The 27,405-nt window shown below is 47.4% G+C and overlaps 1 protein-coding gene across 3 annotated transcripts in view; it reads right to left on the bottom strand.

Moving 5' to 3' along the window:
- The window catches only part of SLC8B1 (solute carrier family 8 member B1), a 206,171-nt gene that overhangs the window by 36,669 nt on the left and 142,097 nt on the right, over window positions 1–27,405 (bottom strand). The gene's annotated exons all lie outside the window — the stretch shown is intronic.

The raw sequence follows: 27,405 nt of genomic DNA, 5'->3' as shown, positions 1-27,405 counted from the left end.
TACCCATTACAGTTGAAGTGATATTCAAGTGAGTAGGCTAAGGTTGACTGTATTAAATCAATCTTGGGCGAGATTATAACATAATGGGTAACATTTCAGCACAACATATACCACTGGCATAGTCCATGGAGGTATAAAAAATATAACCAGGAAGTCTATGGCCAGCAAGAAGGGGGGGCACAAATACATACTGGTGAGGGGGTGGGAGGGATACAAAGATCAGAGAGTGCAGTGGGTCTTTTATATATCCATCCCATGTATCAGTACTCCATTTAATTGGTTTTACAAGCAATCTGAAATCCCAAGAATAGTCTATATGGAGTAGTTTCTGTCCTGTAACTCCAGTTCTGTAGTAGGGGTATCTCTGTTATAGTCATAATCTAGTGAATAGTCCCACCCATGTGCGTGGACCCCGGAGCAATAAAAAATAATCTCTTAAGTTGTCAACACATGCAGAACTGCACAGACACTTAAGAGAGAATTTAAAGACAGATAATGCAGCCTATATCTACAGGCTACACTGTCCAGTACTTCAACTAGAAATGCCACCAAAAATCCACAAACAGCACAGCCTGTCCAGATTTCTCCACAGAGAAAACCTTGCCTTACCAGCAAAACCCTCTGGAATGATAGAGAGGAAGAAATGGACAGACAAGCCCCATAGGCTGCCATTATGTGGCTCAGAACAGGATACTGTGCCTTTAAGAGAACTTTCCAGAACTCTCACAGTATCCCAGAATGCACTGCAGGTCCCTTGTACTTTCAGTTCTTTTTGAAGGCGTAACACGCCAGACCTGTAGCATTCCTTACATGAATACCTCTCTCCACCGGGCAGGAGGGCGGGCGCTTATGACTATAACAGAGATACCCCTACTACAGCACTGGAGTTATAGGACAGAAACTACTCCTTCTGTAGAAGGGGATCTCTGTGTATAGTCATAATCTAGTGAATAGAATGGCAAGCCCATCCCCACACCAAAGCGGCGGTGGAGAAAAAAAGAAATAACACCACAACTGTGCGAACAGATTTCGCAGCAAAGCCTGCCCAACGTGAGCGTCTGTCTGGGCATCAGTGTCCAGACAGTAATGCTTAGCAAAGGTATGGACAGACTTCCAAGTGGCCGCCTTGCAGATTTCTGCAATTGGAACATTACGTACCAAAGCAGTCGTGGCAGCTTTGCCCCTGGTGGAATGAGCCTTAGGTTTACCCCCTAAGGTCTTATTAGCCTTTTGATAACACAATTGTATACAGGACACAATCCACCTCGAGATGGATTGTTTTGAGGTAGCAAGACTGGTCCTGACTGATCCATAATTGATGAACAATTGGTCTGACCTACGAATATCCCTGGTTTTATCCAGATAAAATTTCAACACCCTCCTAACATCCAAGGAATGCAAGGACCTTTCCGCTGGAGATGAAGGATTCTGAAAAAACATAGGTAAAGTTATGGTCTGGTTAACATGGAAATCAGATATAACCTTTGGAAGAAATTTAGGGTGAGTACGCTAACAACCTTAGCAGCATGAAATACAGTATAAGGTTCTTGGCAACACAACGCCTGGATTTCACTCACCCTGCGGGCCGATGTAATGGCCACGAGGAACGCCGCCTTCCAGGACAGGTGCTGCAGCGAAGCCTTATGAATAGGTTCAAAAGGCTCCTTCATCAATCTGGACAGCACCACGTTCAATTCCCATGAAGGCGAAGGAAGCCGGACAGGAGGGAACACTTTCTTCAAGCCTTCCAAAAAATCTTTGATCACATGGATCTGGAAGAATGAAGTCTATGAAGGGCATTTCCTGTAGGCAGTCAGCGCAGCGAGATGAACCTTAATGGAATGGACATTAAGGCCAGACTGCGCCAAATGTAGAAGATACGGAAGGATGACATCTTCCTTACACGTCGTAGGGTCATAGTTCTTGGACTTGCACCAGATGCAAAATCTCTTCCACTTGTAAGCATAGGAAGTCCTAGTGGAAGGTCGCTTAGCCTCCTTCAGAATGTCCATACAATCTTCTGGTAGATTCAAATGGCCATATTGCACTATCTCAGGAGCCATGCCGCCAAACTCAAAGACGAGAGGTTGGGGTGCACCATCTGCCCCCCGTACTTCGTGAGAAGGTCCGGCCGGCACGGCAGCCGTATGTGAGGAAGGAGAGACCGGTGAAGCAGGTCCGTGAACCGTCACTGCCTGGGCCATTCCGGGGCAATCAGGATCATCCGCGCCCTGGACTGGGACAGCTTGATGAGCACCGCCGGAATCAGGGGAATGGGTGGAAAAGCGTACAGAAAGCTGTTCGACCAGCTGATCCATAGTGCATTCCCCAGAGTCCCCGGTTGGTAAAACCTGGAGGGGAAGTCTCGGCATTTTCTGTTTATAGCGGTGGCGAACAGATCTACGTCTGGAGTCCCCCACCTTGCAAAGACTTCTCCTAGTACTTCGTCGTTTATGACCCATTCGTGGTTTTCCTGAATCAGTCTGCTCAGCACGTCGGACTGAACATTCTGCACACCTGGTAGATGAGTAGCCGTTATCGTCAGTCCTCTGGCCAGAAGCCAGCGCCAGATCGCCTGCGCCTCCTGCGACAGAGTGCGCGATCTCGAACCCCCCTGCTTGTTCAGGTAATACATCGTGGTCGTATTGTCCGTCTGTACAAGCAGAGAGTTGGTCTGGAAGGACGGATGAAAGGCCTTCAGTGCCAAGTGAACAGCTCTGAGTTCCTGGAAATTGATGTGATACGTGGACTCCGTCGGGGACCACGTTCCTTGAATCTGTAAGTCTCCGGAGTGCGCCCCCCTGCCGTGGAGAGACGCATTCGTCACGATAGACTATGTGGGAATGTCCTTGTGGAAGGGAACCCCTCTGAGGAGATTCTCCGCTGAACTCCACCACTTCAGAGACTGAAGAGCATGCAGAGACAGTCGTATCTTGTCGTCCCAAGATCCTTTCCTCTGATCCCACTGATCCTCCAAGCACTCCTGCAATGGTCCCATGTGCAGCCGTGCGTGTGGAAGATACAAGAGGCCATCGACCCCAGTAGAGAAGACACCGTCCTCACTGTTGTAGATGGAGCGGTCATAAGAGCCTGAGCCTTCCGAAGGAGTGATAATCGTCTCTCCTCCGAAGGAGACACGCTTGCTGACAGCGTATTGATGGAGGCTCCCAAGTACTGTATGCACTGGACCGGAGTCGGGACAGACTTGGACATGTTGATGTGCAACCCCAGTTTGTTCAAGAGAACGCACGTCTTCTGGAAGTGCGCTTGAGCTTCCGAGAAGGATGAGGCCTTGATCAACCAATCGTCCAGGTACGGGTAGACAAACACCTTGTTCTTGCTCAGGTGTGCAGCTACCACTGCCATGCACTTCGATAATGTTCTCGGCGCAGACTTCAGCCCGAACGGCAGTACTGTGTACTGATAATGATTGGCGCCGACTTGGAAATCGCAGGAACTTCCTGTGTTTGTGTGCAATGGGCACATGGAAGTACGCATCCTGTAGGTCTATAGCACATAGCCAGTCTCCCTGTTGCAGCTGAGGATAAATCTGATGCAACGACAGCATGCAAAATTTCTCTCTGCGAATCCACTTGTTTGCTTGTCGCAAATCCAGAATGAGCCTGAACTCGTTCTTGTCTTTCTTGCGAACCAGATAAAACCGGGAGTACAGACCTCTTCCCCTTTGAGACAGAGGTACGTCTTCTATCGCCCTTTTCCTTAACAGGGTATCGGCCTCCGCCTGGAGCTCGCGCAGTTGAAACTGCGAGCTGATCGGTGGAATTGCTGGAGGCGGGCTGGTGAACCGAAGACTGTATCCATTGCAAACAATATTCAGCACCCACTTGTCCTGAGTAATTTTATTCCACTCTGCCAGAACAAATTGAACGCTTCCCCCCACCGGAGTGGGTAACGGATGTAGGGGAAGTAACCGCTCAGGGCCTAGACCCAGCCGGGCCTTTGGTCCCCGCTGCGGACTGCTGGCCTCTGCCCTTCTGGCGCTTCTGGAAGGGTCTCCGGAACTGCTGCTGCTGTTGTTGCTGTTGCTGTCCCAAAGCCTGTCCTCGCCCCCTGCCTTGCCCCCCGAACCGTCTCTGGAACGGGCGGTAGGTCTTCTTCTCCTTGGGCTTTTCCAACCCGACAGCCGTCAGGGTCTCAGCCTCCGCTTTCATGCGGGCCATTTCGTCGTCCGCATGCTTGCCAAACAGGGTTTCCCCCGAGAAAGGCAGATTGGCCACCCGCTGCTGAGCCTCATGCTTGAGCGAAGTAAGGCGAAGCCAAGCGTGGCGCCGTTGGTTGACACCATGACAGTACCCATGTGCCGACAGAAGAGACACGTCAGCCGCCGCGCTAATGAGTTGGTTCCACACCAGCATACCCTCCTTCAGAATCTCTTGGAAGTCCTCTTTCGTCTCTCGAGGAAGGAGCTCGGCGAACTGCTGGAGGGACTCCTATAGGGCACGATCATATCGCCCTAGCAAAGCCGCGGCACTAGCAGCCTTCATTGTAGTAGATGCCGTCCCGCAGACCTTTCTCCCTGCCGAGTCTATCCAGCGGCTCTCCTTATCAGGAGGCACCGTGGAAGAAGGGGTGGTGGCATGCTGCTTCCTAGCCGCCGTCACTATGACAGAGTCTGGTGTCGGATCCATCCGAAGGAAAGCCGGGTCAGAATACGGGGCCTGGTACTTCTTAAGGAGCCTGGAGGGAGCAGCCTTCCTCACCGCTGGAGTGAGAAACAGTTCCTCAGCGGGCTCTACCAATCCTGGTACTAGAGGCAGCAGTGGTCGAGACAGGTGCTTTTTGTGGAGCGTCTCGAAAATCACGGACGTCGTGGGCGTAGGCACAGTCACAGTGATGCCCAACTTCGCTGCACCCCTTAGCAGAACATCTTGGAACGTGCCGATGTCGTCTACGGGCGACACCCTCGTCCCAGGGGATTCTGACAAAGTCGGTGAGTAGTCCCTTGTCCCAGAAGAATCCGAGCGGGACCGTGATCTGCGCCTCCTGTGGCGTCGTTGTGATCTCGTTGACGACATGTGACGACTCCGCGATCTCCCCCTCCGACCGGAGCGAGAACGTGATTTCATTGGCTTCGGACGTTCCACAGGCCTCACAGGAGTAGTCTACTTTGGCCTGACTGGGGGCCTCGGCTGAGGGGTCCCCTTAGGCGGAGTCGGATTTCGTGGCAGTGAAACTGTCCTCGGAGGAACCGGAGGCGGTCCGCCAGATGGGAGCAGAGGAAGAGGATGAGGTTGAGGCTGAGTTTGAGGAAGCGACGGAAGTGGAGGCGGGGTGGGAGCCCGCGGCGGAGGTCCCCTGGGCAAGGGAGGAGGAGGAGTAGCCGACCTCGGCTTAGAAGGTGTATACACTTAAGAGTACACGAGCCCGGTGAACTTCCTTCCTTCCTAGGCTGAGGCGATGGAGAGTGCCCTATAGGCACATGTCGCTGACTAGGCTGACTCCTGGCGCCAGAACTCCTTCTGCACCTCTTTGGCGTCGAAGAACGCCGACCTGACGGCGACAGTCGGCCCCTCGACGGAGAGTGCCTCCTCCTCGACGGTGAACGCCTTCGCCTCGATGGCGAGCGTCTCCTCGACGCCGAACGCCTGTGAGACTTTGATGTCATCCGCGATGACGATCTCCTCCTCTTCGCCGACGGCGAAGTCGCCTCGACGGCGAGCGCAGCTGCCGGGCCACCTCTCGACGTCGATTACTCAACGACGACGATGAAATAGTCACCGGTGATCTCGACGGTGGTCTATTCAGTTCCCTCGTAGCCGACGCCGCTTCGACCCAGAGCCCTGGGGAGACGGGGAACAGACGGCAGTCATCCCTCTCGACGCCGTAGTCAGTGCAATTGCCGCTCACCGAGAACAGGGACGTTTGCTGGTCTTCCTGCCCCTGGGGAGCTCCCCAGAGGCCTCAGCATGGGCAGAGGAAGTCTGCCCAGACCCACCTTGTGCCTTCAGTCTTCTGTCTTCCAGGCCTTGGAGCATGATCTTCATCCTATCTCTCAGGGTCCTGCTGGAGAAGCCCTGGCAAAGGTCACACTCCTCTGGGACATGAGATGAGGGAAGCAGATGATGCACACCTCGTGTGGGTCTGACTTGGCCTTCTTCCTCGAGCACTCTGGGCATTTGTCAAACAATGCAGGCAATTTGACAAATAAAAGGGTGCCCAGAAACACACACAAGAAAGAAAGCAACAAGTGCTTCAAATGAAACACTTCCAATACTTTGAAAAAGTTAAAAATCACTAAAGAAACCGTTAGAAAGGGAGAGCTCAATGCTCCAGGATCCTGCTAGCAGGAGCCGGAAAAAAGAACTGAAAGTAAAAGGGACCTGCAGTGCATTCTGGGATACTGTGAGAGTTCTGGAAAGTTCTCTTAAAGGCACAGTATCCTGTTCTGAGCCACATAATGGCATCCTATAGGGGTTGTCTGTCCATTTCTTCCTCTCTATCATTCCAGAGGGTTTTGCTGGTAAGGCAAGGTTTTCTCTGTGGAGAAATCTGGACAAATAAACAAAGGAAGAGTGTCCGTAGAATAAGCGTTCAGAATGATTATAGCACGTGAGATTGAGGCCAGTTGTAAGTGGTCGTATGGAAAGACCAATTTCAAGAAAAAATGCAGGATTTTTTCAGGAAACCCTCACTCACCCTAGTGGTGACATGCTTCATCATCGGGTCCACTGGGAGAGATCGAATACCTCCCCGGTGTGCTGCGACGCCAGGAGACTGCGGAGCAGGTTTTCGCGAGGGTAGGGAGTGAAAAAGTTGTGAATTTAAAAATGTCCAAGGTTGTACCAAAAAATCATTTATTGGTTGGTCAACCTGACATATTAAAAACTTTCTATGTGTGGGGAAAAACTAGCCAAATAAAGTATACTGGTGTTTTCCCTTTTAAAGAGAGGTCAACATGTTTCTGCCCGTGTTATGTGCGACTTTACAGGGCTTTCTTCAGGACCAGTTTGCGAGTGTCACCTTGACAGGTCTGGGCACGCTAAGGCCCACCCTGCCAGAGGCAGTGGAAGTTAAAAATAGCACTATGTGTAAAAAGGTGCATGAAAAATAAAATCAACAAACTTGTAAGTTTGGGGTTTTACCTCTATTACGAGGAACCTAGAAGTCTGTGGACAAAATAGTGGGACAGACAAACAGATAAACAAACAAGGAACACAAAATCAATCATTATTGTTCATATTATGATGGCATTTAAGCAACTTGATGGCGTGACACGTGCTGGCATTCCTATCAAAGGCCGTGGCCGAGATGAATGGGATGCGAAGGGAAGTTGTGCCACAACCCGGGGTGGTGGGCCTCAACTAGCGCTGAGAAGTGTAGTCCAGCGCGCTCTGATGCACGTTTATCTAGGGCAACAGACTGACACAAATGGAGACTTACAGTGTTAAGTCCATCCGTGCGGGAGGCCAGAAGTGGCTCCCCGTTGTTACATGGCTACCTATCGTCGGGGGACAAGGAATCGGTCCCCGAAGTGGTGAGCGTGGAGGCAAAGCTACCGAGGGTGCCGGTAACCTTGCTGGCCGTGACTTGTAGCTATGATCAAGCACACATGCACATGAGCGTGAAAGGAAAAGTTATCCTCACTTGTAAACAAATGAACCACGCCCCATAGAACTCAGGAGGGGGGTGGGAGCGAAAATGGCACACCCTGTTTGGGAAGGAAAAACAAACACAAAAAGGATTTAGAGACCTGGCAGAGTCTCGTGTAATAGACGTATCTTGGTGTAAGATTTCCGGAGAAAATTTCTTACGCCCGCAACGCTCTGCACCCTCTCGGTACCTAGCTGCTCCCTCACTGGATCTCGTGGATCCTGAGTGAAGGGCAAGCCCGGTATTGTGAGGGAGGTGACAGGGCTGGGGCCAATGGGAGCCGCTGGTCGGGGCGAGGCTTGGAAGACAAGTCCCATACTCCCGCGAGACGTTTAATCAAACAAGGCTTGAATTAAAAATGAAAGCGAGGCTTGAGAAGCAAGCCACAGGCGGCCTTGCAATGCAATAGGGAGCGCTCTTGCCTGCTGGGAAAACGTGGTCAAAGCGAGGCTAGCATTTTAATGAGAACGAGGCTTGAGAAGCAAGCCTAGCAATTAGAAGCGGTTTCGCCTGCTGTATAGTAATATTCAAAGCAGGAGTGCAATGATCAGAGGTGGTACATGTAGTGGAAGAAATCAAGGCATTGCACCTGAAGAAAATACGGGTGCAAAAAGTTATACAGAAATTTTGTATATGCAGAAGGGTATTGTCGCAACCGGTGTTTGTGTCTCAGCTTTGTGTCTCAGCTTTAGATGGAGCAAAAGCTGTCCGGTATATATGGAAATAAGCGTTCCACGGAGTGGCAGTGAATGATGCCCAGCATACCCAGAGCCCTCTAGTTCCACAATTAAAGGAAACTAACTCACACGGTCCTTGGGTTTACCCCAAATATCGAGTACCCCAGTAAGCAAATGAAGTGCTGGACTAATAAGTACCACAGCTCTGGCTAGTGTTATATGTGTATTAGATCTAACGTTTCAGGACACTAGTCCAGGGAATTTGGTCGTTGAGCCCATGGATGTGGGTACTGAGTCTGTACACCCAGCGTTGTTCTTTCTCGAAGAGAATGCTGTCTCTATTTCTCGGATTGTTGACCTGCTCGATGACTGTCCAGGTCATGTCATTTGGAGTGTGGTGTGCCTGCAAGAAATGCTCGCTGAGTTTGGTGGTGACTTTTTTACAGCGAATGTTGCTGCGGTGTTCGCCAATGCGTGTTTTTACCTTTCGTGTTGTCATTCCCACATAGCGTTTCGCACATGGGCAAGTAATCAAATAGACCACATTTGTGGAGTTACAGTTAGTATGAGATTTTTGAATCCACACTTTTCCTGGTTCTAAATTGAGTTGTTTAGTGTGGGTGGTCAGATGACAAACACTGCAGTCAGTGCAAGGGAAATGACCAGTAATGGGAGGAAGGTGCCAGGGTTCTGTAACAGACCTAGTTAGTATAGCCGGTGTTGGACATGGTAAGGGTCTTGTATGCACTAAGGCATCTTTGAGGCTCCTGCCCTTTTTGAAGGAGAAAAGGGGTTTCTCCCACTCTTTCGTGTTACTTGTGATTATCCTCCAATTTTTATTGATCGATTTCTTGACGGTATCTGAGAGAGTGCTGTAGGTGGTCACACATGTGAGCGGCACCTCTGTGTTTGTCTTCACATTCTCCTCAAGAAGGGCATCGCGGGGTTGGTTACGTGCCCGGGTCTGGCCTTTGTTTAGGATTCCTTGCGGGTATCCTCTTTGCTTCAATTTTTCGGTCAGATCTTTAGCCTGGACTTTGTAGTCAGTGATGGTACTGCAATTCCTTCTTAGGCGCAGGAATTGTCCATAGGGCAGATTTTCTCGTAGAGATCTTGGGTGGAAACTGCTGAACTCCAACAGGTTGTTTTTTGCTGTAGGTTTATGATGAGTCACAGTAGTGAGAGATGTTCCCTCTATCTTTATCACTACGTCAAGGAAGACAATCGATTCTTTGCTGTAATTATGGGTGAATCTCAAGTAAGGGTCAAGGGTATTGACCCAGCTCAGGAACTGAATGAGACTATCTTCATTCCCCGTCCACAGGAGGAGAATGTCATCGATATACCTCCTCCATAATCCTATGGAGGAGGCAAAGGGGTTTGTTGTAGGTAAAATATGTTTGGTTTCAAAGTCATATACGTATAACCCCGCTATGCTGGGAGCGAAGGTACTCCCCATGGAAGTACCCGTGCGTTGGAGGTACAGTTGTCCTTTGTGTTCGAAATAATTCTCTTTGAGTGCCATCCTCGCACATTGTAAGATGAATTCCTTTGGGGTGGTGTACTCCCAGTTGACTGTATCTAGTGCCTTTGCCAGTACCCAAAGTGTTTCTTCCTGGGGGATACTGGTGTAAAGACTCTCTATGTCCATGGTGACCAGTATAACAGAGTCTTGTGCAAAAGAAATGTCTTTGAGTAATCTGAGTACACTTTTTGTGTCCTTCAGGTAGGTGCTAGAGTTCTGCACTATCGGTTTTAGGTAGTAATCGCAGAAAGTAGATAATGGTTCCAACACTGAACCGATTCCAGAAACGATCGGCCGACCTGGAGGTAGTAGGACATTTTTATGGGTTTTCGGTAAAGTGTAAAAGTAGGGAATTGTTGGACCTCCTGCCATTAGGTAAGCAGCTTCATGTGGGGAGATATGCTCATTGGTCTCCGCCTCTCGTACCAAAGATTCTATGCGTGTTTTCATTGCTGCGGTGGGGTCTGTAGAAAGGAGCGAGTAATTGGTCCTATCATTCAAGAGTGTCATACACACTTTGTCATATTCAGAAGTGTCCTGAATGACAATCCCACCGCCCTTGTCGGCTGGTTTGATGGTGATTGCCCTATCATTCTTTAAACTCTCCAGGGCTTTGTGTTCCGCAGCTGTGAAGTTGTTAAACCGCTTTGGGTTCTCAGTGGTTTCCAGGTCTTTCACAACAGCTTGTTCAAATGCAATAATTGCTGCAGGTATTGTGTGTGGTGGTGGCATGAAGGTTGATTTCAATCTGAGGTTGGTATCAAACTCCTGTTCATCCATTATGGACTGGTCTTTGGACTCAAAAAATGCCTTCAGTTTCAGTTTCCTGAAGAATTGTGAGAGTTCGCAGTGGAGTTGGAATTTGTCGGGGCGAGAGGTAGGGACAAAGCCTAGGCCTTTTTCCAGTACTTTAGTCTCCTCTGGGGTTAGTACTTTCTTTGAGAGATTTGTCACAAGGCTTATATTGCACTCGTGCTGGGTGTTGCTGTTCGGCTGCGGGTGTGTTTCCCCACTGCATCTTCGTCTTCCCAGGTTACTTGCGTGTTGCCTCTGCTCCTTCCCCGTCCCCGCCCGCCTCTCCCTAAAAAAGGCATTGGTGGATGGTTTAGGGGAAATTGAGGTTGCATATATGGGTTCCAATTCATCATGGGGAACTGGGGTTGCTGATAAAACAGCGGTGTAGGGCCATTGTTTGGATGATCATAATTTTGCCATCTTGGTTGTTGATTTGGGTAGTTGAATCTACCCCTCCCTCCTCTTCGCCCTTTTTGTCTTGGACTTTGGTTACTAGCAGTACTCCCACTAGAGGAGTGGCTGTCTGAGTCATCGGATTTTCTAGTGTCCTTTTTAGGAACACTGTAATTCGGGTCGGAGTAAGGGTACACACTTTCAAATTAGAATTTTTTCAAGTCTTTCTGAAATTTGGTCACTTTTGCCTGCATGAGATTATCCTTGTATTCTGTAAGGTCTTTATTGATTTCGTCCAGTTTTTTCTTATAGCCCGTTATCGTGGTTTTATAATGGGCTTCTGTTTGTTGGATCTCTATTTGTAGAGCATCAGATAGGCGTAGTGCTGTTTTTATTATCAACACTAGCCAATCTCTCGTACAGTGCCATGCAATCATGGCCCAGTCCTTTCTAAATGTGGCATCATTTAGGAAAATCCTGGGTGCATTTGTGACCAAAAGCCCTTTTGGGGCTGAATTTGAAGTGAGGTATTGTTTGAGTATGGTACCATGAAGTATGGTCCTAATTCTATCGCGTTTGAGTTCAGTCAATTGTTCCCATTCCGCTGTATGCGAAATTGCTTGAGATATCGCTGGATCTGCAAATATGTTAGGATCTGCCAGTAGTTCATCTATTTCCTCTATAGAGTATGTGAGTCCCAGGTTAGCCATTGCTCTTTATGGTTTTCTAACAACAGATACTAGGTGCTGTATCTTGAAAATATATATATAGAGGGGGCTCTCACTGCTGTGCGCAGCTAAGTATCGGTCAACAAAAAGAGAGAGAGGGATTCGGGCACTCTTGGTCCCCAGTCAAATAGCAAATAAACAAAGGAAGAGTGTCCGTAGAATAAGCGTTCAGAATGATTATAGCACGTGAGATTGAGGCCAGTTGTAAGTGGTCGTATGGAAAGACCAATTTCAAGAAAAAATGCAGGATTTTTTCAGGAAACCCTCACTCACCCTAGTGGTGACATGCTTCATCATCGGGTCCACCGGGAGAGATCGAATACCTCCCCGGTGTGCTGCGACGCCAGGAGACTGCAAAGCAGGTTTTCGCGAGGGTAGGGAGTGAAAAAGTTGTGAATTTAAAAATGTCCAAGGTTGTACCAAAAAATCATTTATTGGTTGGTCAACCTGACATATTAAAAACTTTCTATGTGTGGGGAAAAACTAGCCAAATAAAGTATACTGGTGTTTTCCCTTTTAAAGAGAGGTCAACATGTTTCTGCCCGTGTTATGTGCGACTTTACAGGGCTTTCTTCAGGACCAGTTTGCGAGTGTCACCTTGACAGGTCTGGGCACGCTAAGGCCCACCCTGCCAGAGGCAGTGAAAGTTAAAAATAGCACTATGTGTAAAAAGGTGCATGAAAAATAAAATCATACAAACTTGTAAGTTTGGGGTTTTACCTCTATTACGAGGAACCTAGAAGTCTGTGGACAAAATAGTGGGACAGACAAACAGATAAACAAACAAGGAACACAAAATCAATCATTATTGTTCATATTTTGATGGCATTTAAGCAACTTGATGGCGTGACACGTGCTGGCATTCCTATCAAAGGCCGTGGCCGAGATGAATGGGATGCGAAGGGAAGTTGTGCCACAACCCGGGGTGGTGGGCCTCAACTAGCGCTGAGAAGTGTAGTCCAGCGCGCTCTGATGCACGTTTATCTAGGGCAACAGACTGACACAAATGGAGGCTTACAGTGTTAAGTCCATCCGTGCGGGAGGCCAGAAGTGGCTCCCCGTTGTTACATGGCTACCTATCGTCGGGGACAAGGAATCGGTCCCCGAAGTGGTGAGCGTGGAGGCAAAGCTACCGAGGGTGCCGGTAACCTTGCTGGCCGTGACTTGTAGCTATGATCAAGCACACATGCACATGAGCGTGAAAGGAAAAGTTATCCTCACTTGTAAACAAATGAACCACGCCCCATAGAACTCAGGAGGGGGGTGGGAGCGAAAATGGCACACCCTGTTTGGGAAGGAAAAACAAACACAAAAAGGATTTAGAGACCTGGCAGAGTCTCGTGTAATAGACTTATCTTGGTGTAAGATTTCCGGAGAAAATTTCTTACGCCCGCAACGCTCTGCACCCTCTCGGTACCTAGCTGCTCCCTCACTGGATCTCGTAGATCCTGAGTGAAGGGCAAGCCCGGTATTGTGAGGGAGGTGACAGGGCTGGGGCCAATGGGAGCCGCAGGTCGGGGCGAGGCTTGGAAGACAAGTCCCATACTCCCGCGAGACTTTTAATCAAACAAGGCTTGAATTAAAAATGAAAGCGAGGCTTGAGAAGCAAGCCACAGGCGGCCTTGCAATGCAATAGGGAGCGCTCTTGCCTGCTGGGAAAACGTGGTCGGAGCGAGAACGTGATTTCATTGGCTTCGGACGTTCCACAGGCCGCACAGGAGTAGTCTACTTTGGCCTGACTGGGGGCCTCGGCTGAGGGGTCCCCTTAGGCGGAGTCGGATTTCGTGGCAGTGAAACTGTCCTCGGAGGAACCGGAGGCGGTCCGCCAGATGGGAGCAGAGGAAGAGGATGAGGTTGAGGCTGAGTTTGAGGAAGCGACGGAAGTGGAGGCGGGGTGGGAGCCCGCGGCGGAGGTCCCCTGGGCAAGGGAGGAGGAGGAGTAGCCGACCTCGGCTTAGAAGGTGTATACACTTCAGAGTACACGAGCCCGGTGAACTTCCTTCCTTCCTAGGCTGAGGCGATGGAGAGTGCCCTATAGGCACATGTCGCTGACTAGGCTGACTCCTGGCGCCAGAACTCCTTCTGCGCCTCTTTGGCGTCGAAGAACGCCGACCTGACGGCGACAGTCGGCCCCTCGACGGAGAGTGCCTCCTCCTCGACGGCGAACGCCTTCGCCTCGACCTCCGCCTCGATGGCGACCTTCGCCTCGATGGCGACCTTCGCTTCGATGGCGAGCGTCTCCTCGACGCCGAACGCCTGTGAGACTTTGATGTCATCCGCGACGACGATCTCCTCCTCTTCGCCGACGGCGAAGTCGCCTCAACGGCGAGCGCAGCTGCCGGGCCACCTCTCGACGTCGATTACTCGACGACGACGACGATGAAATAGTCACCGGTGATCTCGACGGTGGTCTATTCAGTTCCCTCGACGCCGACGCCGCTTTGACCCAGAGCCCTGGGGAGACGGGGAACAGACTGCAGTCATCCCTCTCGACGCCGTTGTCAGTGCAATTGCCGCTGACGGAGAACAGGGACGTTTGCTGGTCTTCCTGCCCCTGGGGAGCCCCCCAGAGGCCTCAGGATGGGCAGAGGAAGTCTGCCCAGACCCACCTTGTGCCTTCAGTCTTCTGTCTTCCAGGCCTTGGAGCATGATCTTCATCCTATCTCTCAGGGTCCTGCTGGAGAAGCCCTGGCAAAGGTCACACTCCTCTGGGACATGAGATGAGGGAAGCAGATGATGCACACCTCGTGTGGGTCTGACTTGGCCTTCTTCCTCGAGCACTCTGGGCATTTGTCAAACAATGCAGGCAATTTGACAAATAAAAGGGTGCCCAGAAACACACACAAGAAAGAAAGCAACAAGTGCTTCAAATGAAACACTTCCAATACTTTGAAAAAGTGAAAAATCACTAAAGAAACCGTTAGAAAGGGAGAGCTCAATGCTCCAGGATCCTGCTAGCAGGAGCCGGAAAAAAGAACTGAAAGTAAAAGGGACCTGCAGTGCATTCTGGGATACTGTGAGAGTTCTGGAAAGTTCTCTTAAAGGCACAGTATCCTGTTCTGAGCCACATAATGGCAGCCTATAGGGGTTGTCTGTCCATTTCTTCCTCTCTATCATTCCAGAGGGTTTTGCTGGTAAGGCAAGGTTTTCTCTGTGGAGAAATCTGGACAGGCTGTGCTGTTTGTGGATTTTTGGTGGAATTTCTAGTTGAAGTGCATTATCTGTCTTTAAATTCTCTTTTAAGTGTCTGTGCAGTTCTGCATGTGTTGACAACTTAAGAGATTATTTATGATTGCTCCTGGGTCCACGCACATGGGCGGGACTATTCACTAGATTATGACTATACAAAGAGATCCCCTACTACAGAACTTCTATTACTTAGTAGTTCAGAGTCCTTTCTACTTCACAGCCGTGTTTACAATAGGTCTGTATTGGGGACCCTAACCTCATAGCAGGTCGGATCTTGCCTAGCTAGAGGGATGGAACCTTTATTTATAATGGTTGCAAAGCATGTTAGAGATCTAGTCTAGGTGAAAACGATGAGGCAGAATTGATCTATTTGGAACTCTCAATAGCTGTTGATATGGTCCACCATTCTACCCTTGGCTAGAGACTGACTGAGGTGGGAATTGAGGGCAGAGCCTATCCTTCCTAGAGGGCCCTTCATTAACTTGCTTATATCTCCCAGAGATCCAAGAGAGATGTGGTGCAATATGGGATTCTACAGGGTCTTACCAGTGCCTCATGTTACTTAATATCTGTGTGCGCCACTCTCCTATCTTTAAGACCTTTTGAATGCAGATTATGGGTAGTTGACCACTCGGCTAGTCAGTCAGCATTCAGATTCCCTAGTAAACTGTCTGCTATCCCGCAATGAATGGCCCACAATTTTTTGAAGCACAATACCTACAAAGGGCGAGGTTCCATAATTGGTAATAGCAAGGCATCTGGGCAAGGCTCCCTAGTTAGTGAACTTCAGCGAGGCACAGACACCTGTACCCAACATAAAACCACTAGGAACCATTCTTGACTACAGGCTCTTACATCACAAGCAAATTAATGTTGTATCCAGATTTCATTTTTATGCCTCTTCAGAAAATCCTCATCATGCGCCCCAAGCAGTACCATGTTACTGCGGTAGCTTCTTGTAATCTTTCCAGATTGTATGACTGCCACAGCAAGTCCAATATTAGACAATCAACACATTTTGCGCATTCTGAGATGTTCGAAGGAATCTGTACTAGGTTGCCCCAGAGAAAAACATTTACCTCACATGTCTGTGCCTAGTAAGTGTTGACAAAATGGAGCATTACAGTATTGCAAACACGGCCCTGCCTGTACATCACAGTTACAGCCTTACATCTTGAAACTCTGTAACTACTATGGACAACCCAAACAAAGAGAAGAGATCGCTCTTTTTGACTGAGCTATGGAGCATACTCCTGAAGTCGCTGAAGATTACCTATGACTTTATAATTGGGAAAGGGCTCAGAATCACCTTCTTTTGTGAATAGATATTAGGGCCACCTGTCTGTCTTGATGAATTTTGCTGCCGGTATCTCTGTGGCAAGAAGTCACCAGTGGCATGTCCTACACGTTAATGAATAGTAAATTCAAATCCAACACATAGGGACATAGAGCGGGGCAGCTGGAGCAACCTCTTTCTAGCTGCAGCACAGGGGAAGCGGGGGAGCGGGAGAGTGGCACTAGAATTAGTATATTCAAAATCACCATGGACATGGACTAAAAAATTGAAAACTAGGCCTGTAGTTAGCCAGGAGGATGGCTCAGAGAGCTGATTGTTCACCATTGACACATGTAGTGATCTGTAGGCCATGAGTTAGAGTGATGAAGAATCGGACTTCAATCCTTTCAAGGTTAGTAAATAGAGTACCATAAATAAGTAAAGGGTAGCAAGTTATTTGCGGTGCTTAAAGCAGATGAAGTGCTGTATGAAGCGCAAAATGTAAAGATTCTTATAATTATTTTTGTTGATAAGAGAACAAAAAGCTGTGTGGGGTAGCTATAGCACTCAGTAGAAAACGTCAAGACTATATCCCCTAAAAACGTTTTCCGACATTGAAGCTCCCGTACCTGGAGCACAACAGTTTTGACAACTACTACTAATCAGAATTTGTGCAGCTACAAGGACAGATAGTCTTTGAAACTTTTTCAGAGCTCTTCAGTGCAGAAGTTTAGTGAAATGACACCCCAGTTGAATCCACTCTGCTGTCCCTACCGAGAAGGTTCTCAAACACTGTCCTACTGTCTGCTCCCCTTTGCAACCCCAAAAGCAAATGTTTTGCTAAAGCAGCACCCATGCTTTAATGGCCAGGGGAAGCTTTAAAAAATTGCTATGGAAATGTAAATGTAGGGACGGAGGTCCCTTCCTGGCCTACATTTACGCCTATCACAAGCAGCCTCACAGTGAAACTATACTAACAGACATTAATTCGACAGGCCTGTTTTTGATACCATGCAGATGGACAGTTTGTAATGCTGTTAATACACATGTCCCATCGCAAATTGTGCATCTATTCACAAAACAGTCAGTATGCAAACTGCACATCCTGGTTTCCAAATGGATGTTTGGAATTAGGAATATATTGGTGGAAGGCATTGTTGGTGGAAGGGCCCCTATTAAAAGATTCGAGATACCCATTTTTATAGTAACTTAAACTCATCTGTAAGGTGAGAATTCCGCCACAGGTGCCCTAAAAATGTAAAAACGTATAGACTTATTTAGATGCCATATTTTCCATGGAGCAACAGGTTACCCATCTTGCTGGTTGCTCTTCCTTTTCCATATAGCTCCTGAGGCGGAAGCCGGGACTCTGTGCTAGCGTGTGATGAGATTGTGACTTATTTTCTTTCATCTTAACCTGTACTTGCATTTGCACTCGTTTTTTATTTGCCTTTGCTAAAATTTTAAAAACCACTATTTCGCGCACTCTGCGCTTGCATTTACCTGTTGGGAACTCCCATTGCCCCCTCGAAGCGATATCGCCCCCATTGCAGACGATTAGGGACTGCTTGGGACCGACTACTTTGGGCGCCATCTTGTGTGAGGCGAGGAGCTGGCGAGCGGTCTAGTGCTCGGCCCCTCCCGCCCCACAGGCATAAAAACTCGGCATTCTTCTCATTCGGCGATTTACAGCTGATTGTGAAGGTCCTGAGGCGGAAGCCGGTACTCTGTGCTAGCGTGTGATGAGATTGTGACTTATTTTCTTTTATCTTAACCTGTACTTGCATGCATTTGCACTCGTTTTTTATTTGCCTTTGCTAAAAATTTTAAAACCACTCTTTCGCGCACTCTGCGCTTGCATTTATCTGTTGGGAACTCCCATTGCCCCTTCGAAGCGATATTGCCCCCATTGCAGACGATTAGGGACTGCTTGGGACCGACTACTTTGAGCGCCATCTCGTGTGAGGCGAGGAGCTGGCGAGCGGTCTAGTGCTCGGCCCCTCCCGCCCCACAGGTATATATGGTTCCCTGGCATCGGAAGCGCAGTGGGCGCGCCGCGGCGCGCCGAAGGCGAGCCAAAGGCGAGCCCGTCTGCGCCAGTTCCGTGCCTTGGGCCAGTCATGCTGCCGGATTCCTTCCCACTCAGAGGCAATCCTGGTCTAGATCTCAGCTGATGGCATGGAACAAGCATTCCCCAGACACGGTGCAATCTGGCTTCTCCTCGCTGCACCCATTTTAAATGTAATCAATGCACTTTTTTATTAACCATCAATAAAAGACTTTCTCCTTCCCCCACAAAGCCTCCCCACTCCAATACGGCCGGCTTATTGAACTGCCGCTCTCTCCCGTGCCACTCAAGTAACATATGGCTGCGCTGTCATCGACGTCCTGGGATTTACTTTTTCTCACTGAGACATGGATTAAGGACACTTCTAGTCCAGATATTGCCCTGGCCACGCCCCCGGGCTATCGCCTAATAGGAATAAGCCGCGAGGGACCGAAATACGGCGGTGGTATTGCCGTTATTTTACGGAATCATTTAACTATCACTTCTAGGAAAATTTCTAACTTGGGGCCTATAGAGCCACTCTACTTTTCCATTTCAGACGCCTCTGCTGCCATATTTTCAGGTACATTGGTTTATAGTCCCCCGAACACCCCACAGCCTGCATTGGCCTCGCTTATGGCAGCCATTGCAGATTTGTCTCTCAAGCACCCTTACTTTACTGTATTAGGGGATTTTAACCATCATGTTGATTCACATGACTGTACACGCGCTATAAATCTTCTAGACTCCATGCAAGGCTTGAATTTGCCCCGATGGGTTAGTGGTCCTACCCATTCTGCAGGACACACCCTTGATTTAATTTTCTCCAATTTGCTTGATCTTAAAGTTCTCCCCTCTATGCCTCTCACGTGGTCCGACCATTATCTGATTCCGTTTGTGGTGTCTACACCCAAGCCGCCAAGGATGGAATCCACTTGCAGAGGACAGGGCAGAAAATGGCTTAAAGTCACTTGTACGGCCTTGGAACAAAGGTTTAGGAGTAGTATTGATCTACCCGTTGCTGATCTTAATGTAAGTGTATCCACCCTTAATAAAGATCTCTCTGCTGCTATAGAACAAATCGCCCCCATGAAGAATCTTTCCTCTTTAAGATCTAAACCCTCGGCTCCATGGTTCACATTGACGCTACGGGAAAACAGAAGTAGATACAAAAAACTGGAACGTTCATGGCGCCGGTCATATGACCCGTCGGCTAAAGCCCTCTGTAGATCAGCTCTTAAAGAGTTTCATAAACTTAAACGTACTGCCGTGAAACAGTATTTTGTGGATAAAATTAAAAAAGCAGAAAATTCCACCAAGACCCTTTTCCATATTGTTAAGGAGTTTGCCAATCCTTCTGCTTTGGCCTGTCCCGTTACCCTTGGCCAACTGCTCAGTGAAGGACTGTGATTGTTTTTATGAGAAAATCATGAATATTACAGCAAACATCCATCAGAACCCGTAGCAGCAACCCCAGTTTATGACACCAGCTGTGTGGAAGTACTCACCTCATTTAATCCAGCCCCAGCTCATATTCTGAATGACATAGCTCCGCTATTGATTAAGCCCCTGTTAGAAATTTGGAATTCTTCTTTGCAATCAGGCCTTTCCCCCTCTTTGTGGAAACAGGCACTGTTGTTACCAATTTAAAAAAAAAACAGGTGCTGATCCATTATGCTTCAGTAAGTATCGGCCCATTTCACTTCTCCCCAAGCCAGCAAAAGTGTTAGAGAAGGCGGTACAAGAGCAATTGTCCGAATATCTAGAAACTAATCACCTGCTTCATGACACCCAGTCAGGATTCAGGCCTGATTTTAGTATGGAATCAGCCCTGCTGGAAGTGTCTGAATCAATTCGTGAATGTGTGGATAGGGGAGAGGAGGCCATGTTGGTCCTCCTTGACCTATCCGCAGCATTTGATACCATCTCGCATGACACTTTACTGAATCGCCTTCATGATGTGGGCATCGGAGGAATTCCCCTGGCCTGGGTGAAATCATTCCTGACGGGCAGGTTCCAACAGGTCTCCCTCGGACCCTTTGTTTCCCCAGAGAAACCACTGAGATGGGGGTTCCGCAGGGATCTGCTCTTAGTCCTCTCTTATTTAATGTGTACCTAATGCCGCTGGCGAAGGTGGTTGAATCTTGGGGCGTCAGAGTGATCTTTTACGCAGATTACACTCAGCTTGTGTTTTCTTTTAAAGATCACTCTGCAAGCTCTCTGGCTCACTTTCGCCACTGCTTGGTAAACATCGCCTCTTGGATGTCCGCCAACAATTTAAGATTGAACACTGATAAGACGGAGGTCTTATTTTTTAATCAGAAATCTATTGTTCCCTCCAACATTTGGTGGCCATCTGAACTTACCCCCCCCCGGTGCCTGTTCAAGCTGCCCGTAATCTGGGCTTTCAATTTGACACAGCTCTTTCCTGCAAGACTCAAATTAATACGGTTTCATCATCTTGCTTTGGAAACATCCGAATGATTAAAAAAATCATTCCTTTTTTGCCTCTTGAGTCCCGCAGAACAGTAGTCCACGCCCTAATCACGTCCCATTTGGACTACTCAAATAGTTTGTATGTTGGAGCCCCACCGTATCTCATTAACCGTTTGCAAACAGTGCAGAATTCGGCGGCCCGGCTGATTTGTAATATTCCTTATCGCCACTCGATTTCACCTCATCTGGCCAAACTACACTGGCTACCAGTGAGATACCGCATTCAGTTCAAGGCTTTGGTCCTTGCCTTTAGAGCTCTCAATGGCCGTGGCCCAGCATACTTAAGACATAGGATCAGGCTGACACATGCAACGCGGGATCTTAGATCCAACCATCTTCGCCTAATGTTCTGCCCATGTTTCCGTCTGGCTCGTAACGGGTGGTAGGGCTTTTGCCGTGGCCACCTCCAGATTGTGGAATTTACTTCCAGTGGAACTTAGATTCCTGACATCAGAGCCTTTGTTCCGAAGGAAACTTAAGACCTGGCTCTTCTCTCTGATCTAGCCTTGCGGAACTTTTCTGTCTGACCTTCTCTGACCTCACATGTTTTCAGCGCCGGGACACCCCTGTTGGGGGTAGCTGTCGCGCTTTACAAGCTTCTAAATAAATAAAATAAAATAAATAGCTGTTTAAGAAGGTCAACCTGTTCCTCTCCCAGAATCGCCTTTATACTACTACTCACAATTTATCCGTAGAGAAGGTGGTCTACTGGAATGCACTTTTTGTGCAAGTTTTAAACAAAGTGGACTCCATGAGCTAAAGGTTATGCACAACACCAATTCATTGAAACTGTTGTATACGAGCCATATAGGCCACATGCACTCAAAGAACTGACTAGGGGTCAGCCACTGTTTACGGAAGGACACAATGAACCTGTATCCTCCATCTAGAGAGCTCAGCTCTCAAACAAGTGTTGGATGATTGTCATGACCATGCTTCTTCCTAGCCACCACAAGATAGAATTGATTACCAATGCACAAGAACAACTGCTTTCTCACCTTCTATATGGAGTGAAGACCTTCCTTTCCTGAATTTCCTTTCAACCGATCTCACAGATTGCTTTCTTTGAACTTGTTTTTTTCCTCAACTTGAAAGCCTATTCTGCGCTTGAGTGTTTTAAAATAAAATTGCAATCTAGGACTTATAATTACACTTGTCCCACTATAGGTAGAGGTGGAAACTCCTACAAAGCAAAGATTCGGACTATAAAGCCAAGTTTGATTAAAGTTTTATTGTGACATAGGGCCAGTTGGCATCTATGCAATGCATCGTTTGAGCAGCCATGGCATAATATCGGCAGCCACCAATTAGGAAAAAAAAGACTGCTTCCCAATCCATGCACATTACAACTCTTAAGCAGTTATTTAACTTTACCCCCAGTATTTATGCATATATTTTTAACAAGGTCAGTTTCGCGCCTCATTGGGTCTCACATATGACCCAAGACAGGGAGAGCTTGAGTTAGCTAGCCTCAAGAATAGAAATGAGGTTTTACATGACAGTTGCCATCTCTCACCTTATGTAAGAAAGCTCTAAATGATGGCCTGTAGTGAATAATGCCTCGGTTCCATGAGAGTATTGGAAAATATTGGATCCGGAAGAAGATACATCTCCTGTCCCAATCCCCTCTCACCTCTATGTAAGATCTACCGGTGACGACAATGGGCTACAGAGGAACATGTCAAATTAAGCACAATGTTCACAAGGAACTCATTTTTAAATCAATTGTTTGATTACAGCTGCAATTAATGTCGCCTGCTAGACTGAAGCAAAACAAACAAATGTAGAATAGAGCTTTCGCGTAATATAGCATCAACATAGTGAAGCAGTGAAACGTTTATTAGCCCACTAGACAAAGGAAATGTTTTTGGTACTCACTTCAGCCAAAGTGAGATATGTATTCTTGCGTAATAAATTATGAAATACAAAAGAAAGCATACAAAAGTTTCATCCGGTCTGTGTATTTATATTATATATATTTGCATTTCGAAAGAGAATTGTGACCCCAGTGAAGTAACCATAACCAAAACCCGTGAAGTATGAATGGTGCAGTTGAAAGAAATGTAATGGTGGTTATTGGTAAAAAGAGGAGCCAATGGAGTATTGGAACAAGCAAATTATTCCTCTTTGGGTAACACCCTTACAATAAACCTTGGATCTGCAGTAACTCCGTTACTTTCCCCTGCGCTAGAAGCCTAATTGCGGCATCTCGTCCGCTCAAGGGAAAATCCCAGAAATACACTTGATGCAATATAACTCAGGCAACTAGATTTAACAGCTTGTCCCCAGAATCTCCTGTCCTGAAGAGACCCCATAACATGAGAGGGTAGAAAATTCGCTGGCTAATAATAAGAGGAAGCCATCAACTAATCATAGTTGTTTCTGAATAATTTGCTTGTTCCAATACTCAATTTGCTCCTCTTTTTTACCAATAACCACCATTAAATTTTTAGGTCGAGCCTAGCAGCGCGCTGCTTTGTGAGGCTTGCAGGGTCTGAATATGGGTGTGAAGCACCGCCCACGTATTCTTTTGGCTTCTGTTAGTGCCCTTCATAAAGGGCTGCTTTTGTTTGGTGGGTATGTTCGGTTGGTCCCACCTTTTAGTGTTTCTGACCCTCCCAGGCAACTGGCCCAGTTACTGTGGTGCTCCTCTTTTTTTATTCATTCCTTTGTGCACTTTTTTTGTTGTTTACATCAGCTGTGTAGAAGCACGCCACCCACTTCAGGGATGCCCTGCTTAGTTTAGGATGGGCGAAAATTGCACACATTTTCTTTCAAGCAGATGCAGGCAGCTATGTAGATAAGTTTGGGGTGGCTGGGGCCGATGCAAGGGCTGTTTCCTATCACTTCAATGGAGTTTAAGAAAGATTAAAAACCTGCCTGGGTCATCTTCAGGGTATCTGGTCTGGTATCCTTATTGCAAGTTCCAAGGACAACGCCCTGATCTTTGTTCTCTGTACCAGGGAGCAGAAAAGTAAGAAAGTATGATTAATATCTTTATTTTTATAGTGCTCGCTCTCAGTCTTGTAGCCTTGTAGCACTGTAACCATGGGTGCTGATGGCTGCCTGTATTTAAAGGTGTTTAATGTATCAGCCTCAGCAGGATGAACTACATGTATCGTTTTTCGGGGTATGCAGAATTTGTATTTACCGAATTATGGGAAATTTCGCAAAACTTAGCTGAAATGCAAAGTGGTATTTAATGCTACCTTTCAGCATGAAATGCATTTTCCGGTCCTTTTTGCCCAGAAAGGCTACTTTTGTGGTTTAAAAAAAGAGGGGAAAAAGACACTGCAAGCAGCTGCTTCCATTCTGGTGGTGTACGATGTTTCTGTGCACCCTCACTAATTGTTTGGGTGAAAACGGTGCCTAATTAGGCAACACAAACATAACACAAAAATATGCTAAATCGGGTTGTAAGTAGTGGTTAAAATGGTATTAAAGAAGTGTAGGCACTCTTTGCCCAAGAGTAGCTGTGTGTTACTGAGAAGAGTCCTCCGTTCTCCTGAAACAGATGTATGTAATGACAACGTGGGCTTTACCCCGCGCTGCCATTACGACGCATCCTTTACAAGGTGCTGGATTGTGGAATAGTTTAATTTTCTATTCCAACTCCAGCCCACGTTACAGTAGGGAAGGCGTTGGAATAGAAAATTAAACTATTCCTTTACCAACAGCGCCCTCCAGCGCAGTCGTTCTAACGACTTGCGTTGTAATAGCAGCGTCGTAATGGCAGCGCGGGGTAAAGCCCGCGTTGTCATGGCTGCTTACCTCTTGAAACAGGTCAATGGGTCCAGGGGGAGCTGTACGGATGCAGAACCCCCTCTGGCCTAGTGAAGTGCAGAACCCCCTCTGGTCCAGTGGAGTGCAGAACCCCTTCTGGTCCAGTGGAGTAGAGTGAGAAAAGCTGCACCTGAGATGTTCCCATGTGAAAAGCAGTGTGTGTGGATGTTGAACAAGTTGTCCCAGGAGCCCTCTTTGTCACTGATGCTGGGAGGACCATGTGTCTGGCTGAGCCCTGGGCAGAAGTAAGGACACAGGGGTACATTCTGAGCTGGGTTAATGATGGACACTCTGTACTGTCTGTCGGTTTAGAGCGGATTGAGAGAGAAGCTGTGCTCAGCAGCCCCCCTGTACAGTAACACTCTGGTGGATACCAGGCACTCAACGCCCGTTGGGCTCAAAGGGCTGTAGGCCCAACCCCTAACAACCCCCCCCCCCCGGTCGTGTGTGTTAGTGTCAGCCTGGCTGAGACAGCTTCCCAGGCACACACACAGCTGCACCCGAATACTTCACAGGTCTTTAACCACATGTGCATGGCGGGTTTTCCCGCTGTGCGCTGAAGTTTTTAAAACCCCGCCGTTCATGACGAGCCGAGCTCGTCATGAGCGCAGAAGGGGTTAAAAGACCATTTACTTGTTAACGAGGATTTGTTGTTTTTCACCCCTTCTTAGAGCCCCTGCATCTCCACTCTGCATATTGCTGGAGTGTCAGCCCCCTTAGCGCTGCGGCGGAATAGCCGCCGCAGCGATGAGGTTAAAGTGCCCCCAGGGGCTCGTCGGCCCTGTGGTCTGCACTTCCAGGCCCCTCTTCCATGAAGGCCCCTTTCAGACTCCTTTGTAAGGCCCGGAGGGCGCAGGGATCCTGGCTGCACCATACAGTGAGCTGCTGATACTGCACCTGATGCTGGGAAATACTCAAGGGGCCTAGCTATCAGGGATCTTTCCTGCCCCCTACACTGCAGGCTCGCCACAGGTGAAAGGCTGCCAGATGGCTCTGTGATCGGGCCCTCAGTGTCCCAGTTCTGGACATACACAATAGTCCACTGTATTCTGGGAGCTGTAGTCCAGGTTCATCTCACTGCAACCATTTGGACTGAGGCTCAAGGTCCTACTGCTCTGCAGAAGGAAAAACGCATATGGGATACTTATTTTGTTTAATTATGTCTACGATTTATAAAAACACTTCTCATCTCGGTCACTGTAAAGGGCTTGAGCAAACAAGCAGTTGCAATGCAACAGGTCTCGTATTTTCGAAACTTTGACCTATTGGTATTGTAAATGACAATGCCTTTTATTATTGCAGATTTTTTAAAAACATAAAAGGCATTGTCATTTACAATGTCAATAGCTAAAATTCTCGCAAATGCAACACCTATTGCATTGCAAATGCTTGTTTTCAACTGCACCTTTTATACTTCACGGGTTTTGGTTATGGTTACTTCACTGGGGTCACAATTCACTTTCAAAATGCTAATGTATACAATGTAAATACACAGACCGGATCAAACTTTTGCATGCTTTCTTTTGTATTAAATAATTATTATGCAAGAATAAATATCTCACTTCGGCTGAAGTGAGTACCCAAAACATTTCCTTTGTCTAGTGGGCTAATAAACGTTTCAAACTGTCAATATGTTGATGCTTTATTAAGCTAAAGCTCTATTCTACATTTGATGTTTTTGCTTCAGTCTAGCAGGCGACATTAATCGCGGCTGTATCAATCAATTGATTTAAAAATGAGTTTCCTTCTGAACATTGTCTGTGCTTAATTGGCATTACCCAGTTCGCAAGGACATATGGGTAGCTCTTGTTTGTTGTAAGAACTAGAGGAACAGGTCAGCAGAAAAGCCCACCAATGGACAGGATCTGGTCGAAAAAAGGTCAAGGGCCTACACTTTTTCAACCCTGGCCTCTAACACAAACCTGTAGAGATAAGGCTAAGAGTTACTAAGTGTCAGAATTCCTTGTCCTTCATAGTTGCAAGGAGGAATGGACTGGTGGGAAAGCATTGGAGGATGCAAAAGATGGGTGGGTGCTGGCACAGGGGAAGGGCCTCACAGCTATCTCTGGCCTCACCAGATGTAGCTTGGCACATTTCCCACGATATGCTGTCCCCACAGTTTGGGAAGGAGAAGGGGATGGACAGGCAATTAATCTTACTTTGTGCCAGTGTATGTTTTAAGGTGCAAGATCAAAGTTCTCAGAAGTGTGGCAACATACCTTTTTGAGGATTCCAGAAGCCTGTGACTACAATACCAACATTTAATGTGGAAAACATAGCTTTTGTCGACATTTTAAAGAATAAATAAAATCTAAAGCCTTACTACATAATTTACGAGGGATTTAATACCATTTTCAGCTATAAAGTGAACACCCGATCGTGGGTTAATTGGTTGGCACAGGATTTTACCACATGGTCACCTCCTCTTACCTGGCCAACAACATTCATCAGGGTTACCAAAGGGTAAAAAAAAATGTAAACACTGGCCCAATAAAATACTGCCAAAACGATTTAGGCTAATTGCTTTAACCTTTAGTCAGTGTCAGTTTGTGTGCAATAAATACAGGTGGGGGATAAGTGGGTAGGAGGGAAGCTAAAGAAACAGGCATTCATTCACAGGATTAATAAAATAAAGATGGTATAAAGTCTTGGGGGCACAACAATGTTTTTTAAACTAACTTTAAATATGGAGGCAACTTCGGACATATTTAAATCCCGACAAATGGATAACCACATTGTAGGCTCTAAAATTAAGTCAACAAAAATGCAACAATTGATAGATTTGAAGGTGGCATTGGTGCTCATAATAAGGAGACGTTAGAGGAGGTTTCCATTAGACATGAGCGCATCAAAAAAGCCCTCACACAGGTTTAAGGCAGGATGCT

The sequence above is a fragment of the Lissotriton helveticus genome, chromosome 11 (assembly GCF_964261635.1).
Source record: "Lissotriton helveticus chromosome 11, aLisHel1.1, whole genome shotgun sequence".
NCBI lineage: Eukaryota > Metazoa > Chordata > Amphibia > Caudata > Salamandridae > Lissotriton > Lissotriton helveticus.
The sequence above is the reverse complement of the archived record's forward strand: the minus strand, read 5'-3'. Positions and strand labels throughout refer to the sequence as shown.